Below are 17,010 nucleotides of genomic sequence, written 5' to 3' on the forward strand. Positions count from 1 at the left end.
TTTGTTTGTCTGCAGTTCTTATTGAGCCGGGTTTGTGTTGATTCACTTGGTGAGGATCACTGACTCTATGTGAATGCCGAACAGGCAGAGGATATGACACATGCCCGTGAGCAGCTAAATTTGAGGATGATGCTCCATGAATCTTCACGGCTCTCAATGTGAAGGACTTTTGCGACATCGAAAATGACCATGTCCGGCAGCTGGAGCTTTCCGTGTATTTTCTGTGATCTGGGAAAAAGGGTATCATCAAAAACAGAACTGAAATGGAAATATTGACAGTGATTATTGACAGGGAGAAAACATCAGCTTCCTCTTTGCAGCGGATGGAAACGGCGTCTGACGTCGAGGAATTTAACGTTGAGTCCATGTGGTAGACCTGCTGCGGTCACTTCACACAGAAATCTGGTGGAACTTCCTGATAACCCAGTCATCACGTGACCACTCGGTCTGCGCAGGTCTCTTTCTGTGTTGTAAGATTCTTCGATTCCATTACTTTAATTTTGACCGAGACTGGGAAGTTCTGTACTGGTCCATTCAAAAAACATCAATTTATCGCATATTTCCTTTGCAACTGATAATTGTGACACAAAAGTAGAACAGTGCGTTATGGTAGGTGAGATTTTCGTGCAGCTCAAGGCGTTGCCCCAAATCTCATGGTATTTTTCCATGTTAATTCTACCCTTCCCAGATAAAGACTGGGACACCGTTCATTGCATTACTGCAATACCTGGAGTGCATTTTACAATGCTTTCGACAAGCGAGCTGTCAGCTGCAATGGCCGAGTGGTTAAGGCGTTGGACTCGAAATCCAATGGGGTTTCCCCGCGTAGGTTCGAACACTACTCGCAGCGGCTATGATCCGAAACCATTATTCCGTTTGGAACAATCTGTTTGCAGAACACGATGTCAGTCTAAGTATCAATTTGAAGTTCTTGTTCATTCAATGTTTCGGATTAAATGTCTGTGTCATGACAGAAGAACCTTCCTTTTTCTCATTCTGCTTTCGCTCTGAATTTTCTTATTTGTCAGGATAGTTTCACAACCTCAGTAACGTTCATATTAACTTCACCGGGCACCAGAATTGTGAAAATCGATGATAACAAAGCTTCAAATTTATTTTTGCCTGTCATTTGTTAGATCTTTTTGTTCTCTTATTTTGAAATTGACCAGCTCGCATAAATTTCTAAATAAATTGGCGCAACAATGGCCGGTAATCGAACGCTGGTTAACCACCGGGAACACCGCGGTGCTCCCCACTATGCCGGTTCAGGCGATGGACTAGAAATCCATTGGGCTTTCCCCGCGGAGGTTCGAATCCTGATGACAACGTGTCTTCCTTTACTCATGCAATTTACAAATTCACGCAAGTTTCGTTGTCATAAGTTATGCCTTACATGGAAAGCTGTGAGGTGGTGTAAAACACAAAAATGTCAAAGGAACTTTCGTGAAAATGTGTCGAACGGCAAGACTTCTCTGCCGTTCTTAATGGCCGCTGGTCTCGCCGACGAATGAGCAAAATGTCTGGATATCATTTTATTGCTCAAATCAAAGGCTAATGGATGAATAGAACGAGGTGCGAGCAGGCAGTGGGACTGCACCGGCTACCTTCCACACTTCAACCATCTGCAGCTTAGTTGGATGGGCCATGTTTACTAGGCCTTTACTTTCCAGACATTAGGTGGAGTTATGGGCAGGGCATGGACAGGGTATGAAATGAAATATGAAATATGAAAATCGCTGATTGTCACAAGTAGGCTTCAAATGAAGTTACTGTGAAAAACCCCTAGTCGCCACATGCCGGCGCCTGTTCGGGGATGCTGGTACGGGAACGGTATGATGCTCGTTCGGAGGGTCGGTGCAGACTTAATGGACCGAATAGCCCTTCTCTGCCCGCAAGGGAATCGATTTTTCAATTAATTACAGCAGCTCATTGGAGAGATTTGCCCAGACAATGGACTGGAGGAATGAATGTCGCCTCTGATATGACAGCCTGGAAGTTGAGAACGAGAAACTAGTAATCGGATATTTCCACTGACGGTGAATGACTCCGAAACAAGGGTCTCCAATCCCTTTGCTCCTCCAAGGTCTATCGTTTCTCACCATCTGCAAAGTACACCAATTTCCCACTGGTCCTGCAATGTAAGGCTGTTGTGTAACCCCGCACATCTTTACTGACTGCCTCTGCGTCTACTATTCATTGCATTTCCAGCCTGTATTCTACTGGCACATATCAGTTTATTTCGTTCTAGCCGAGGAATTCACATATTCCATTTTCATATCTCCGCCAATCTAAATTGCAGAATGGATGCGACAAATGACAGAAGAATATAAAATCTTCGAGTTCCTCCCGCTGAAGAACGCACTCCGATGGCATCTTCAACGTAGCTGTTGCAGGTATTGGATAATATCAAGCTCTAAATAAAACAATATTTATGATTACTATTGCGACGTTTGCATTTGAATTTTATGTGAAGGAGCATGATAGTGCGTTGAATAATAGAATAATTGTGTATTTATTTCTGTTATCTCTCAATCTGTTTGTGTTGAGCTGCTTTGTGTATCAATGTGTTTTGACCTGATTGAAAACTGAAGGAAAGATGTTGCCTTTTCTTTGCCTGTCTTTTCTGTGACTCTGTTCCAATTATGGCAATCAATAAGTTTGCCCACCTTTCTTTTGATATCTATGTTCTAATGCTCAGAGTCGCCAGGTATCATATGATACCACCACAAGGTTCAACCGGCTATTGATCAAAGAGCCAAACACCAGTTAGATAGTTCAAGGTCAAGGGTACTTTATTTACACACAATTAGTCATGCAACATAAACACTGCTAGTTAACTACACCTATCGACTAAGACAACCTGTACTTAACTTCAGACACCCGGCTTAGGTCAGAGGAACAGTGGCTGCTGTCCAATTCTGGAACACTCGAGTCTGGAGAAATAAGTGCTGCTCCGCTCGGCTCATCCGTCTGGTAGCGAGCGTTGAACTTGCACCTACTTCTGGTGTTACTGCACTTGGAAATGGTCGTGGCCGGGGCGCAAGGTCCAAGAGAGGACGAATATCTGGCAAACTCTTCTACTTATACTTGGGGGGGGGGGGGGGGGCTTCGTGTTCTTTTGGCGGTCCTTCAGTTTGGACCCCACTAATTGGGTGACCCCTGATCACTCTGTTCGATTCCTAACCAATAAGTTGGCGGGGACCTGGATGGCTGGCCGTGTTCCAAGCGGTCACTGACCCGGTTGCTTACGCTTCCCCTGAACAGGGAGTGGCGCTGAAATGTCCTGGACTGTACCGGTCGCTCGAGTACCAGTCCTTTGTTTTGGTGAAGATGGGCCATCAAATGCTAATCGGCCGCATCAAAATGCTAATTGGTCGGAGTTTCGATAACGTCTGGATTTCTTGCTTGCAAATATACATCTCAGGCTCTGAGCCTGCCTGAGCCTTGCCTTGTCCGTTTTACCCGCTAGGCTTTGCGAGTTTCTCTGTCCCTAGTTGTAAGTGGCCATCCCAGATGGCTACACTCCGTCCTCTTGATCCTCATCGCGAAGCGTGAAGGATCACAATACTGGGTCTTCTCCTGTTCTCTGAAATGCCAGTACTCTCAATCAAGGACAGGTTCTACCCTACTCTGTGCCACGGGTCGAAAGCATTTACCTAAATCTCCCTGATACAACACGTACCTAAATATTCCTAAGGGGCCTTTTAACATTCAATCCTATATTCCATTCTCCTTATAAATAATATAAAAGGAGAACCTCTAACTGTGTCTCAGTAAACTACCCTCATGCTGCTATTTAACAATCAAAGAACTTATCTTGCAGCACAAAAATCCAATAGCAGTATCACATTTCTTCATATCACTAACATTCATATACAGAAAATTAACTTTATTAACGAAGCAACAACTGTGGAATTTATGAAATAAAAAAGTTCAGAAAGAGTGTGGGGTTTGCTGGAGTCCGAGGATAGGGACTCTAACTGTGTATACTGGAGGGCGGGAGGCTCTCCTTCTCCATTTCCGCAATCTGATTGTCTGGGTGACTCTGCAGAATATGGCTATCACTAGTAAGGCTTCTACTGTTTTTGACAGGGAGTACCATTTAATCAGATTCTCACACCATGTGGGGGTATCGGTGGCTGGGTCTATGTGTGATGTCGTGTCCAGGCTGGGGTTGTTGTGTTGGGTAGTCGTGTTCGGGGCCTCTGTGGTGATGGAGGTAGAGGTAGGTAACTCGCGCAACTGTATTGTTCCAGCTATGGTCATGATGCAGATCATCAGGGTCGTCTTCATCTTGTTCAGGCTTTTCTCCGTCTGCAGGTATCTTCGTATCTTCTTCGGGGAGCAAGCAAAATGTCTGTTATTATCTTGTTGCTTAACATCTCGTTTGTCTGTCTGTTTCTCCTTAACGTCAATTTCCCGTTAGAATCGTCACCATATGTGACTCCCTCATTTTATTTGTATACCAACCATTTGCGGAGACAAGACATCCGAAAAACAAATTCTGTCACAGTGCCAGCAGTCTCGCAGCTGGTGTTTGATGGGCTGAGTGGACGGACAATTTCTCCGTCCTCTGCAAACTCGTTTTTACAACGAAGTGATTCTGACATGTAAATAGTAGGTGGGGGATAACAACCGAAGGGTTGCCTGAAAGGGGCAAAGTTGTGGCAAAATGCATTCTTTAAACCACAGGAATGAAAAAGAACAGCAAAGAGATTCGAAAATAATTCTCTGAATGGCGTGCGTATGATCTGCGGCAGGGCAAGAATGGGTGGGATCCCCGGGTAGGGTGGTGACCAGTGCCTTTACACCACTCCCCGAGCTTGGCTGACCAAATGTATAAGGGGTCCTCAGGCAGGGCGGCGATAAATGCCGTTACTCTACTGCCCGAGTGACCTTCCAAGAGCGGTACGAATTTGGAAATTTGTTTTCTTAACTGCCATGTGGCGTCAGAAGAGTAGTTATTACTGTATCAGGAAAGTATTCGTGAGGCTGACACAAAATCGTACAAGAGAGAATATACAACATTTAAAAACAAAGTAAAGAACAAAAGCGGACAGGTTCCATCAGAGTATAGGACACCGTAAATCTCAATCGGTTCCTGTCTCTCATCATCTGGACACCTCAAGGTTCCATTCTGAAAAGGATTTCAAAGGGGTTACCATGGTGGGAGTCAGACATGGAGTCATCAGCATCTCCCAGGTGCCAAACTCGCGTGTAGAGTTTCCGTGCTAACACCGCGTTTGCCGATGTGGGGTCCATTCCATCATTCCGTGTCAGACGACAGGAATGATCGCTTTGCCAGTGTTTCATGTTCCATATGGCGGTCTGGGCAATGTCCCTATCGGCGGGTGGTGGGTCAGTTTCCGGTGTGGGCAAATAAATCGTCACGAAGGGGATGAATGTATCCTGATCGGTGTCTCTGGGGCTGCAAAGACTGGGGTCTGGCCTGTGTGTCCATTGTTCGGTTTTCTCATGGGCTTCAGTTGTGCTGTCGCTGTCAGCAGAATCAAGCGTCAGGGTGAAATTTTATTCTAGGCGCCGGGTCAAGGTTGTGTGTGTGGACGTGCTGCTGCTGCTGGGGGAGGGGGGATTGGGTTGTCAGTGGGCGGGTCTTCATTGTTTGCCATCGCCGACGAGAGGTGGTGCGAGTGGCTGCACTGGGTTCCATAAACCTTAAGCTGATTTGCATGGAACCATCCTGATTTTCCGTTCGGATACGTGATTTCATAAACTGGGGGGCTTACTTTCTCCGAGGTTGAATAGGGACTTGCAAATTTAGGGGAGAGGAATGAGCTGTGGTTGTATAAGGTGATCATTACTTGCTGTCCGACTGTATACTCTGTCGGGTGTACCGTCTTATCAAAGCAGGCTTTACTCTGCTTTCATTTTGCACCTAGTCGAACAGCTGCAGCGACTTGTGCTGCTTTAATATTTTCTACCATGTGCTGGACTGCTTTCTCATGGGTCAGGGTGGGGACTGCGGCGCTGGCCAAATCAAGTCCAAATAAATACTCGGTACACTTCATGGGTCGTCCGGTTATGAGAGTATATGTGGACGTGCGATTTTCTCAGGGTATATCCTGTTGAACTCGACACTGTGTTCCGAACAAACATCAGTGCGAATGGGAGAACTGTGTGCCATGTCGTGTTGTGCTGCTGCACCGTTTTCTTAAGTGTTGCCTTTCGTGTTCGATTCGTGTGTTCCACAATGCCGCTGGACTGCGGGTGATAGGCAATGTGGAACTTTTGCTTTATACCAAGAATGGGCATAACGTTTTTCATAACCCTGCCTGTAAAGTACGAACCTTGGTCCGACACAGTACTACAGGGGAGTCCCCATCTGGTGACAATTTGCTCGGTTAGGATCTTTGCCGTGGGCTTGGCTGTATTTGTTCTCGAGGGGAAAGTTTCGACACATTTCGTAAATGTATCGCTTACAACCAACACATATTTGTATCCATTTCTGCAGGGTGGGGGTGGGGGGGGGGGGGTGGGGGGGGCGGTGGGTGGGAACCAATATAATCTAGCTGAAGGTTTGTCCACGGGCCATTCACAGGGCGGGTGTGTCGTAGCTGGGCTTTTTTCGCATATCTATCCGGGCTGTTCTGTGCACAAATCAAGCAATTTTCAACGTAATGGGATACGTCGGTTTTCAAATCAGGCCACCAGCAGAGAGGTCTGAGGTGGGCAAGGGTGGATTCAATTCCTTGGTGTCCATATCCGTCATGGAAATAACAAAATATTTGGTTCCTGTCCTGGGTGGGGACTATATAAATGCCATCTTTTAAAACGATTCCATCATGGATCGTGGAAGAATTCCTAACATTTTCGCAGGGAGCTGAGAAGTTTCCTTTTAAAATTCCCTTCAATGTCTCGTCTTCCTTCTGGGCCTGGGTTAAGTCTTGGATGTTGGTCTGTGAGACCTGAACTGCGTGTACTGGGGCAGTCTCGGGGGGTTGCCAAAAGTGGCCATGTCGTGAGCCTGCCTTCGCTTGGGCATCAGCTTTCATGTTGCCGGGTGGGGAGGAACGATGGTGACTTCTTACTTTTACCGCACCAGATTTTCTGCCTCTCGCATTCTGAAGGATATATTTGATCAGTGGGGCTGAGGGTAGAGGTTTTCCGTCGTCGGAAATTAATCATTTAGACTCCCACAGGGATAGGAATTCTTTTAGGCTGTTGCAGACATGCAAACTGTCTGAATATATGTCTGCTGGGGCCGGGAACGAATCGGGGTGCTAGACAATGTAAGCGATGGCTGCTAACTCGGCTGCCTGCGAACCTAAGTGTCCAGGCAACTTTAAAGCAATTTCTTCTGAAGCGCGTCCCTGCGCATCCTCGACATAAATACCACATCCTGTGATCCTTTTTCCATCAAGGACTGTGGAGGAGCCATCTACATAGATTCTCAATGCTTTGTCTGTGTTTGTCTATCGTCGGATGCCTGTCTTTTTTGGTGCCGACTTTGGAACAAAGGGGCCTGTACTGTGCTTGGGGGCTATGATCTCGCACTCATGTGGGGTTCCTGCATCGTGCAAATGGTCGGCCAGAAACATGTGCGTTTTTGTCCGTTTTACCGTAATGTCGCTTCCTTGTACGAGTAGGGTCCATCGTGCTGTTTGAATGTCGCTTACTGTGCCGTCTTTTAGTCTGCGTCCAGTAAAAGCTGTGTCGGGGTATGCTCGGTCAAAATGGTTACTGGGTTGAGTCCGGTTACGTACGAGAAGCACTGTACTGCCCAGAAAACTGCTAACAGCTTTCGCAGGCTGAAAATCCCTGCTCGACTGCATCTAAAACACGTGAGGCATAGGATATGGTTCCGAAACGATCGTGCCTTTCCTGCAGGAGTACGACCGAAAGGGTTCGGTCGGTGGTCGCTACCTCTATCGCAGATGGGGAGTGAGGATCTGGGGCTTGCAAGGCGGGGATTGTGCTCAGGGCGCGATTTAAAACATTCATGGCATCCGTGTGCTGTGGAAGCCATTTCCATGGGGCCTGTTTCTTTCTGAGCTCGGAAAGTGGGGCTGCTTTTGCGGCGAATCCATCTATGGGGTTTCTACAAGATCCAACCACTCCTAAAAATGAACGGAGTGCTGTAACGTTCTGGGGCAACGGCAAATTTAGAATGGAATCTATGCGTTTGAATTCTATTTTACTCTTCCCATGCGTGATGACCATACCTAAATTTGTGAAATTTCCCTGGAGGATTTGGGCTTTCTTGGGGTTAATTTTGCATTCAATTGTTGTGAGTAGTCGTAATAGTTCTGAAAGAAGCAAGATGTGTGCTTCCTTGGTGTCCATCTGTCGGAGCAAGTCATCCACATACTGAACAAGGCATTCAGGGCGGGAAAATTTAGATAAGCCATTCGCCAATTGTCTGTGAAAAATGGAGGAGATGTTTTGGAAGGCACGTCCACGTGTACTGCTGTCCCTGGAACGTGAACGCAAATTTATACTGGCAACCTTTGTCCAGTGGTATGGACCAAAAACCATTGCTAATGTCCAATACCGTGAAAACGTTCGACTGGAGTCCCTGTTTTAACATGGTCTCGGAGCTCGTGGCAACAGTGAAGACTGCTAGGGGAGTCACTTTGTTCAATTCCCTGTAGTCGATGGTCAGTCGCCATGAACCATCTGGTTTTCTTACTGGCCAAATCGGGGCATTGTTCGTCGATGCTACTGGTCGAATCACTCCTTGATTTAATAAGCTTTAATAAGCAATTACCTTGACTATCTCTCCCTCGGCTTCCTGGGGGAAGCCATAGTGTTTCTGGGGCTTAGGATTGGGACCTGTAATGTTAACCACTCTTGGGAATTTGTCGCAGTCGTGCTTGTGCTGGGCAAACGCTGCTTTATGTCTCTTCAAGACCTCTCTAACCGCTTTGTCTGTGGTAATGGTTTGTGCATCAAACCAGTACTCTCCTAATGAGCTGCGTCAATGGGCATAATCTACTACCGTGAGCCTGGCGGCGGCTCGCGCTGCTCTAGCCATTTCCCATATACATCTGTTGACTGGGTCCAATGAAAGGTTGGTGCACTCATGAAATCTATGCCTAGGATGTGTTCTGCTGCCTGGGGTAAATCTAAAAAAATGACCAAGTGTTTTGTTTTAATATTGCCAATCTGTACATCCACAGGGGCTGTGATGTGTCCGTGCTGGAGTTGACCTGTAAAGCGATGAAGGTTAATGGTGTCCGTAGTGGGCCATATCTCTCTTTGGTACATGGTGGAGGGGTTTACCGTGGTTCAGGACCCTCCTGTATCCCAAAGGAACTCTACGGGGCGTCCCCGGACGGTGCATGCAACTACCGGTCTTCCGGAGTTATCCTAAAGTGTATCTCAGACCCAGGTTGCGGAGCCCGAAGACCGTCAATCGGTGCCATTCATGGCCGAATTATCTGGTCGGGTGCTAACACAGTGGATGGGTCTGGCATTGTTTCTGGGCGGGGGTGGGGGGGGGGGGGGAGGTGCTTATTCCTTTGCTGCTTCGGGCGGCATTGCATTCTCCGGCAAAATGTCCTTCGTGTCCGCAATTATAACATTCCTATGCTTTAGCATGCTGCGCGCTACTTCGACCTTAATTTACCCATGCGGGGTCTTGGTGTGCCCTTACTGGGTTAATTGAGGCGCCCACTCTCTCCTGCTCTGTCGTTCTCTGTACAGACGGTTCCCAAGCTCTCGATATGCGTTTCAGAACCCACACTTCATTGTGTGCCGGGTCTGAGGGGTCGTAACTGGCACATCTTCTGTCCTGCTTCTGTGGCATGGGATACTAGTGTATGGTTCCATTTGACCGTATCGTCTGCTGATGAACGGGCGCGGGCTAACTCAGCAAATACAGCAGTAAAGTGAATCCAAAGGTGTTCAGCAAAAGCTGTTGGATGCTCTCCCTTTTTCTGTCTGCACCGGTTGAGTCCTTCTACCGCATCTCCTCTATTATAGTCAATGGCGTCTAAAATGGCTGTTTTCATGTCTTGGAGGCTACTACCTCCTACCGTTTGTGAGTTGGGAAGGGCTGAACTAACTGACGGGTCGAGGCACATAACTATGAGCGTTACCTCCTCATTCTCATCTAAACTATACATGAGGGTCTGTTGCTTCACTAGCTCGAAAAGGTGGTGTATGTCTGATGTGCGGTGGAAAGTCTCAATCTTATCGTCGGCATCTCTTAACTGGGTGATGGTTAATGGGGTTGTCTATAGAAAATCGGGTTAGTCTTCCGTGGTGACCCTGCGCTGCATGGTGATGGGGTTCATTGTGTTGGGTGCTGCCTGCGCAGTCGGTGGTGCGGGTGCTTTTCTTTTCGGAGCCTGGGGGGGCGGGGGGGGGCTCTATTTTGATTTTCGGTCTCACTCATGTACCGTTGGGCCGTTTCACTGAGTTCCTGCCAATCAGGGCCGTCTTCCTGACCTAGCTGTGGGCCAAAGGTGTCTCTGAACCCATTTTGAACAGATAGCAGGGATTGCAATTTTGCAATTTGCTGCCTGCACTTGGCATGACCCACCAAACTCTGCCTCTGTCCCGTGGTGGAACTGTGGAGTCCTCGGAGGGCTGCCTACAAATCATAGCACTGTTTCCTCAGTTGTTCTAACTGGTTCGCTGTTCCTTCTCTTACCATCACATCACGTTGCGTGTCCTGGTAGGCCTTATCATAGTGAATTTGGAAGCTGCTACGGTGGGCGAGACAGGATTGGTGTGTCTTCTTGACATCATCCATCTCATTGTCCTTCGCCGCTAGCTGGTACCGCAGCTGCACATTTAATCTCTCGCTTGCACTAATTTCTCCCTCTCGACATCTCTCCTTCTCCTCAAGCCGCTTACGGAGTGCCCTCACGACCTCCTCCGTGACACGCAATTGCCAGACAGGACACGATTGCCATCGGCTTACGAACCTCACTTAAACGTTTCTTGTGGATCTCTGTCAGGCTGTCCCACCAAGTCTGTCCTATGCTGCCAGGAACTCTTTCCTCAGTTGCGCAAAATTCCGACCATAGGGGCCATCCTTTCCCCTTTAGGTATCTCCTAAGCTCTTCTTCCCATACGGGACACTGTTCTGATCTGTTGCTCGCTGCACCCTCGGGTGCCTGTGGATGCATAACGCGTTCCATTGCCTTCATGGCAATCCCAACAATTACTTCTGTCTCTACCGGAAATTTGGAACAAGGGGGAATAAAGCGGTGGTGCCAATACGGGTAAGGCTCAAGCTATTTTCCGGTTTACGCAACTCCCGAGAGTTTCACGCAACAAAACCTATCGAGTTTACCTTATATCACTTTGTTAGTACGCATGCAGATTACACACTCCTGAATTTTGGATGTTTGATCGATATTGGTTTCGCTTGTGGTTTCTTTTACTTTGCCAATTTGGATATCTAATTCAAACACTTTTGTGGGTTCTCCCGGAGTGACACGGTCACGTTTGGGTCAATTCCCGTCAGGTGTCGCCAATGACTGTTGCCTTTTTTCCCCCTGTCTTTTTCTGTGGCTCTGTTCCAATCATGGCAATCAGTGAGTTTGCCCTCCTTTCTTTTGATATCTATGTTCTAATGCTCAGAGTCGCCAGGTATCAAATGATACCACCACAAGGTTCAACCGGCTATTGATCAAAGAGCCAAACACCAGTCAGTTAGATCAAGGTCAAGGATACTTTATTTACACACAATTAGTCATGCAATATAAACACTACTAGTTAACTACACCTATCGACTAAGACAACCTGTACTTAACTTCAGGCACCCGGCTTTGGTCAGAGGAACAGTGGCCGCTGTCCGATTCTGGATCTATCGAGTCTGGAGAAGTAAGTGCTGCTCAGCTAGGCTCATCTGTCTGGTAGCGAGCGTTGAACTTGGACTTGCCTCTGGTGTTGCTGCGATTGGAGATGGTCGTTGCCAGGGCGCCAGGTCCAAAAGAGGTCGAACACATGGCGAACTCTTCTTCTTATACTTGGGGGTTTTCGCGCTCTTTTGGGCGGTCCTTCAGTTTGGACCCCACTAATTGGGTGATCCCTGATCACTCTGTTCGATTCCTAACCAATAGATGGACGAGGATCTGGATGGCTGAAGGTGTGCCAAGCGGAATTGCTTTAGCTTCCCCTGAACAGGGAGTGGCGCCGAAATGTCTGGGACTGTACGGTCTCTGGAGTACCAGTCCTTTGTTTACGTGAAAATGGGCCATCAAATGCTCATCGGCCCCATCAAAACGCTAATTGGTCGGAGTTTCGATACCGTCTGGACTTCTTGCTTGCAAATATACATCTCAGGCTCTGAGCCTGGCTGAGTCTTGCCTTGTCCGTTTTAGGCTTTGCGAGTTTCTCTGTCCCTCGTTGTAAGTGGCCATCCCAGATGGCTACAAAGGCTGATTAAAACCCACCCCGATTAAATACGATTCACTCTAAATGCAGAGTACAGATCTACATAACCATCAGAATGCCGAAATACATTAAGATGCAGCACCGGAATTCAAAATGCGGCAGTACATTTTTGACATGTTTATAGATAAGGACATGCTTCATTCAATGTTAATCTCCTTAATCGCGTCAAATATCAATTGCTCTGAGATCTCTGACAATAAATATTCGTCAAATTCTGCAAACTGTCCACGAACAGCCCGCCCTTCAACCCATTTATTGTGACTTTAATTTTACTAAACCTACTTCTTTATCACAAATAAATAATAGGATTCGTGTACAGAATGTGATTCACGCAGTTTTCTGCTCTGAATTCAAATGTGATCCTTCTGTATCACGTGGTGATGGTTCTTCCGACATCCGAGGAACATCACTCCAGAACAATGGAGTGAAGCAGAAAATGAGAGTTGAGACGCTGAAAGATGGCTTCGTACGAACGGAATATGGCGTTCGACTCATCGATCAACAGTTCCAACGCACCACAGCAAAAGACCGCACGGACCTCCTCAGATGACTAAAACGGGACACAACCGACAGAGTACCGTTCGTCGTCCAGTACTTCCCTGGAGCGGAGAAACTAGGAAATCTTCTTTCCAGCCTACAACACGTCATCGACGAAGACGAACATCTTGCCAAGGTCATCCCCACACCTCCACAACTTGCCTTCAAACAACCGCGCAACGTCAAACAAACCATTGTTTGCAGCAAACTACCCAGACTTCAGAACAACGACCACGCCACCACCCTTCTCTGCCATGCCAATCTTGTCAAGATGTGCCAGATCATCGACATGGGTACCACCATTAAACATGAGAACACCACCCACCAGGTACGTGGTACATACTCGTTCGAGTTGACCAATGTTGTCTACCTCATACGCTGCAGGAAAATTTGTCCCGAAGCGTGGTATATTGGCGAGACCATGTAGATGCTTGGACAACGGATGATCGGACATGGCGCGACAATCGTCAGGCAGGAATGTTCCCTTCCAGTCGGGGAACACTTCAGCTGTCAAGGGCATTCAGGCTCTGATCTTTGTGTAAGCATTCTCCAAGGCAGCATTCAGGTCGCGCGACAACGCAGAATGCCCGAGCAGAAACTTGTAGCCAAGTTGCACACTCATTGCTACGGCCTCAACCGGGACCTTTGATCCTTGTCGCATTACATTCACCACCACCCACCATCTGGCCTGGGCTTGCAAAATCATCCTACCAACTATCCTGGCTTGGGCAATTCACACCCCTCTTAAATCTGGGATCACCCCTGCAAGTGCATGCATTCTAAGTATCGTTTTGCATCTTTGACTTTGTCGGTATATATGTTCCTGGAACCTACTTCTTCATTCACCTGAGGAAGGAGCAATGCTCTGAAAGCTAGTGATTTGAAACAAACCTGTTGGACTTTAACCTGGTGTTGTAAGATATCTTGCTGTGCTCACTGCAGTCCAACGCAGGCATCTCCACATCTTATATAATTGTAACAAGACATCCTTGCTCCTGCACTGAAATGATGTCGCGATGAAAGCCAACGTACCACTTGCCTTCTTTACCGCCTGCTGCACCTGCACGTTTATCTTCAGCGACTGGTGCACAGGGACACCCAGGTCTCGTGGCACATTCACATTTCCTAATTTATTGCCATCCACATAATAATCTACCTTCTTGTTTTTGCTACCAAAGTTGCGAACCTAACATTCATCCAAATTGTACTGCATCTGCCATTCATTTGCCCACTCACTCAACTTGTCCGAATCATGTGGAGTTACAGCAATTCTGCCTGTCAGTTGGCGTTTCGTAATAGTTGGATTCCGGTCTTGCGTGGCTATCCGTGTGGAGTTTCCACATTCTCCCCGTCTCTGCGGAAAGAGGATCTTCCGGGTGCTGCGGATTCGTACCTCATTTTTAAGCTATGCAGGCTAGGTGGATAGGCCATGGGCAATGCGTGGTGTTAGGGGAATAGGGCGGGCGGGGGATTGGGGGGTTCTGGACAGAGGGCTGTTTCGGAGGGTCGGTGCAGACTTAATGGGCCGAATGACCTTCTTCGGAATTTGAGGGATTCTATGGATAACAAATTAGATTTGTCATGAGTTCCACAGGACCTGATCCTTAAGGCGCCTGAGCGATGTTCATCATGATGTGATCAAATGTTTGTACCACGTGGTTAAAGCGATACTCAATCATCCATTCTGCTCTGTACACGTGGTTTCAGCTCCCATCATCGTCTGTAAAGTATCTGTTGTGTCTCTGTTTGGTCCAGTTCATGAGGGTGAACTGAAAATGCTGTGATTTTTAGTTTTTAATTCATGGAGTTTAATATATTCACAGAAACAAGATGGCAGATGATGTTTGAGTGCCTGGAATAATCGAACTCCTTCTATATTGAATCCAAAGTTTACGCTCTTCAAACAAAATGCTGAGTAAGTTAAGTATTTCACTACTTGACTTAATTTCTCATACCTCCCGAATTAGAAACTGTGTCTGTTCCTCTCATTCTCTGAGCCTCGATTTCCTCGCCGTCTTCGTTGCCAGGGTGGGCCTCACACGCTGCTTCCTACCGGCTCTGCTGAATGGAGTCTTCGCTGTTCGGGGGACCGGGATTTGATTGTTATACCCCTCCCCCTGCCTTTCTAGAACTTTATCCGGCCCCCAGCCAATGAGGTCACAGTGTGTGAGTGGACCATTGAGTGGTGCCAATTTACTTAATACTACCCCAATGCGACTAACTTGGGTATTTGGTTCAGGTAGGGCCACCTTCTCAAACTCACCCCTCTCCCGAGGTGCAGCGGTTCTCAGGTTAAATCAACACCAGTCAGCTCTCCCCCTTAGAGGAGGAAACAGGCGCCGCAGTGCAGCGACTAGTGATTTTTCATTGTAACTTCATGGCTGTGTTAATGGAAACCTATGTGGTAATAAAAAAGTGGATTATTATTCGATTATTATATCTGTCAGTCTCTCTTGCTGTCTGTGTGTGATTATATATGTCAGTTTCTGTTGCTGCCAATCTGTTTCTCTCTGTGCGTGTGTGATTGTATCTGTCAGTGTCTGTTACTGTGTCTGATTGTGTGATTGTGCATGCCAGCCTCTGTTACTCTCTGTGAGTGCCTGATTCTATCTGTGAGCCTGTCATTTACCGTGTGATAGGCCTGCAATTCTTTGTTTCGGTATATGAGTATGTGGATGAATCTGTCAGCCTCGTTCTATCTGTAAGTGTGAGACAGTATCAATAAGTGTCTGCTACTGTCTGTGCCGGCGCGATTGCAGCTATCCGTGTCTGTTCCTGTCTGTGAGTTTGTGTTGTATCTATAAGTGTCTATTACAGTTTGTGAGTGTCTGATTGTGTCTGTCAGTGTATGTTACTGTCTGAGTGTGTGATTGCATCTATCAGTGTGCAGTGTTGCCGACGAATGTGTAATTTCATCTGTCGGTTTACGTTACTGTCTGTGAGTGTGTGAATGCATCGATGACTGTATCTTACTGTCTGTGAGTTGTGATTAGATCTGCCAGTATGTGTTACTGACTGTGCGTGTGCGACTGTATCTGTCAGTGTCTCTTACTGTCTGTGATTATATCTATCAGTGCCTGTTACAATCAGTGAGTGTACTATTGGACCTGCTAGTGTCTGTTACTGTCTGTGAGTGTGTAATTGCCTCTATCAGCGTCTGTTACAGTCTGTGGGTGATCTATTGCATCTATCAGTGTCTTTTACAGTAAGTGTGCCATTCCATCTATAAGTGTCTGCGGCTGTCTGTGAGTGTGCAATTGCATCTTTCCGTGTCTGTGACTGTCCGGAAGAGTGCGATTGCATCTTTCAGTGTCTGTGGGTGTGTGATTGTATCTTTCAGTGCCTGTCGCTTTCTCTAATTGTGTGGTTGTATCTGTCAGTGTCTGTGACTGTGAGTGTGTGATTGGATCTATCAGCGTGTGTCACTGTCTGTGCGTTATCATTGTATCTATCAATGTTTGATACTATTTGTGAGTGTCTGATTGTATCTGTCAGCGTTGCTTACAGTCTATGAGTGTGTGATTGTATCTGTCAGTATCTGTTACTGTCTGAGTGTGTGATTGCATCTATCTGTTTCTGAGACTGTCTCTGAGTGTGTGCTTATGCGTATCGCTATATTTCACTAACTGTGAGTGTGTCATAGTACCTGTCAGTGTATGTCACTTTTTGTGACTGTGTGATTGTATCTGCCAGTGTTTGGGGTTTAACCGCTCAACGCCACCAGTTCTTCTTCGGTTACTCACTGCGCAGTCCAGGTTACCATATTCACTTCTCCCATAATTCTCTTCAGCCACCTCTCCTGGATGAACCTTCTACTGTTTGTACACTGGAGGGGTCCTTCGGCTACTTATCTGTGAGAAGATCGCATATTACATTTCCATGAAGTAAAGGAGTTGGACCACGTGGTTAAGGTGATGCACAATAATCCATTGCACGTGGATTCCAATCCCACCCTCGTCTGTAACGTGGTCAACTTTATGAGGATAAAATAAAAATGCGGTGATATGTAGCAATTGTTGAAGTGCTTGGCGGGTGGTGAATAGTAGAACACCTTGCATATTGAAACCACATTCAAAAACGATGAGGAAGTTACTTAATTCA

At 46.9% G+C, this 17,010-nt stretch overlaps 1 non-coding gene across 1 annotated transcript; it reads left to right on the top strand.

The window, feature by feature from the left end:
* The first annotated feature begins 768 nt into the window (after nt 1-768).
* On the top strand, nt 769-850 carry trnas-cga (transfer RNA serine (anticodon CGA)). Its single transcript has one exon. It is a non-coding gene; the product is annotated as a tRNA-Ser (tRNA).
* The last annotated feature ends 16,160 nt before the right edge of the window (nt 851-17,010 follow it).

The sequence above is a fragment of the Scyliorhinus torazame genome, chromosome 24, assembly GCF_047496885.1.
Source record: "Scyliorhinus torazame isolate Kashiwa2021f chromosome 24, sScyTor2.1, whole genome shotgun sequence".
Lineage (NCBI taxonomy): Eukaryota > Metazoa > Chordata > Chondrichthyes > Carcharhiniformes > Scyliorhinidae > Scyliorhinus > Scyliorhinus torazame.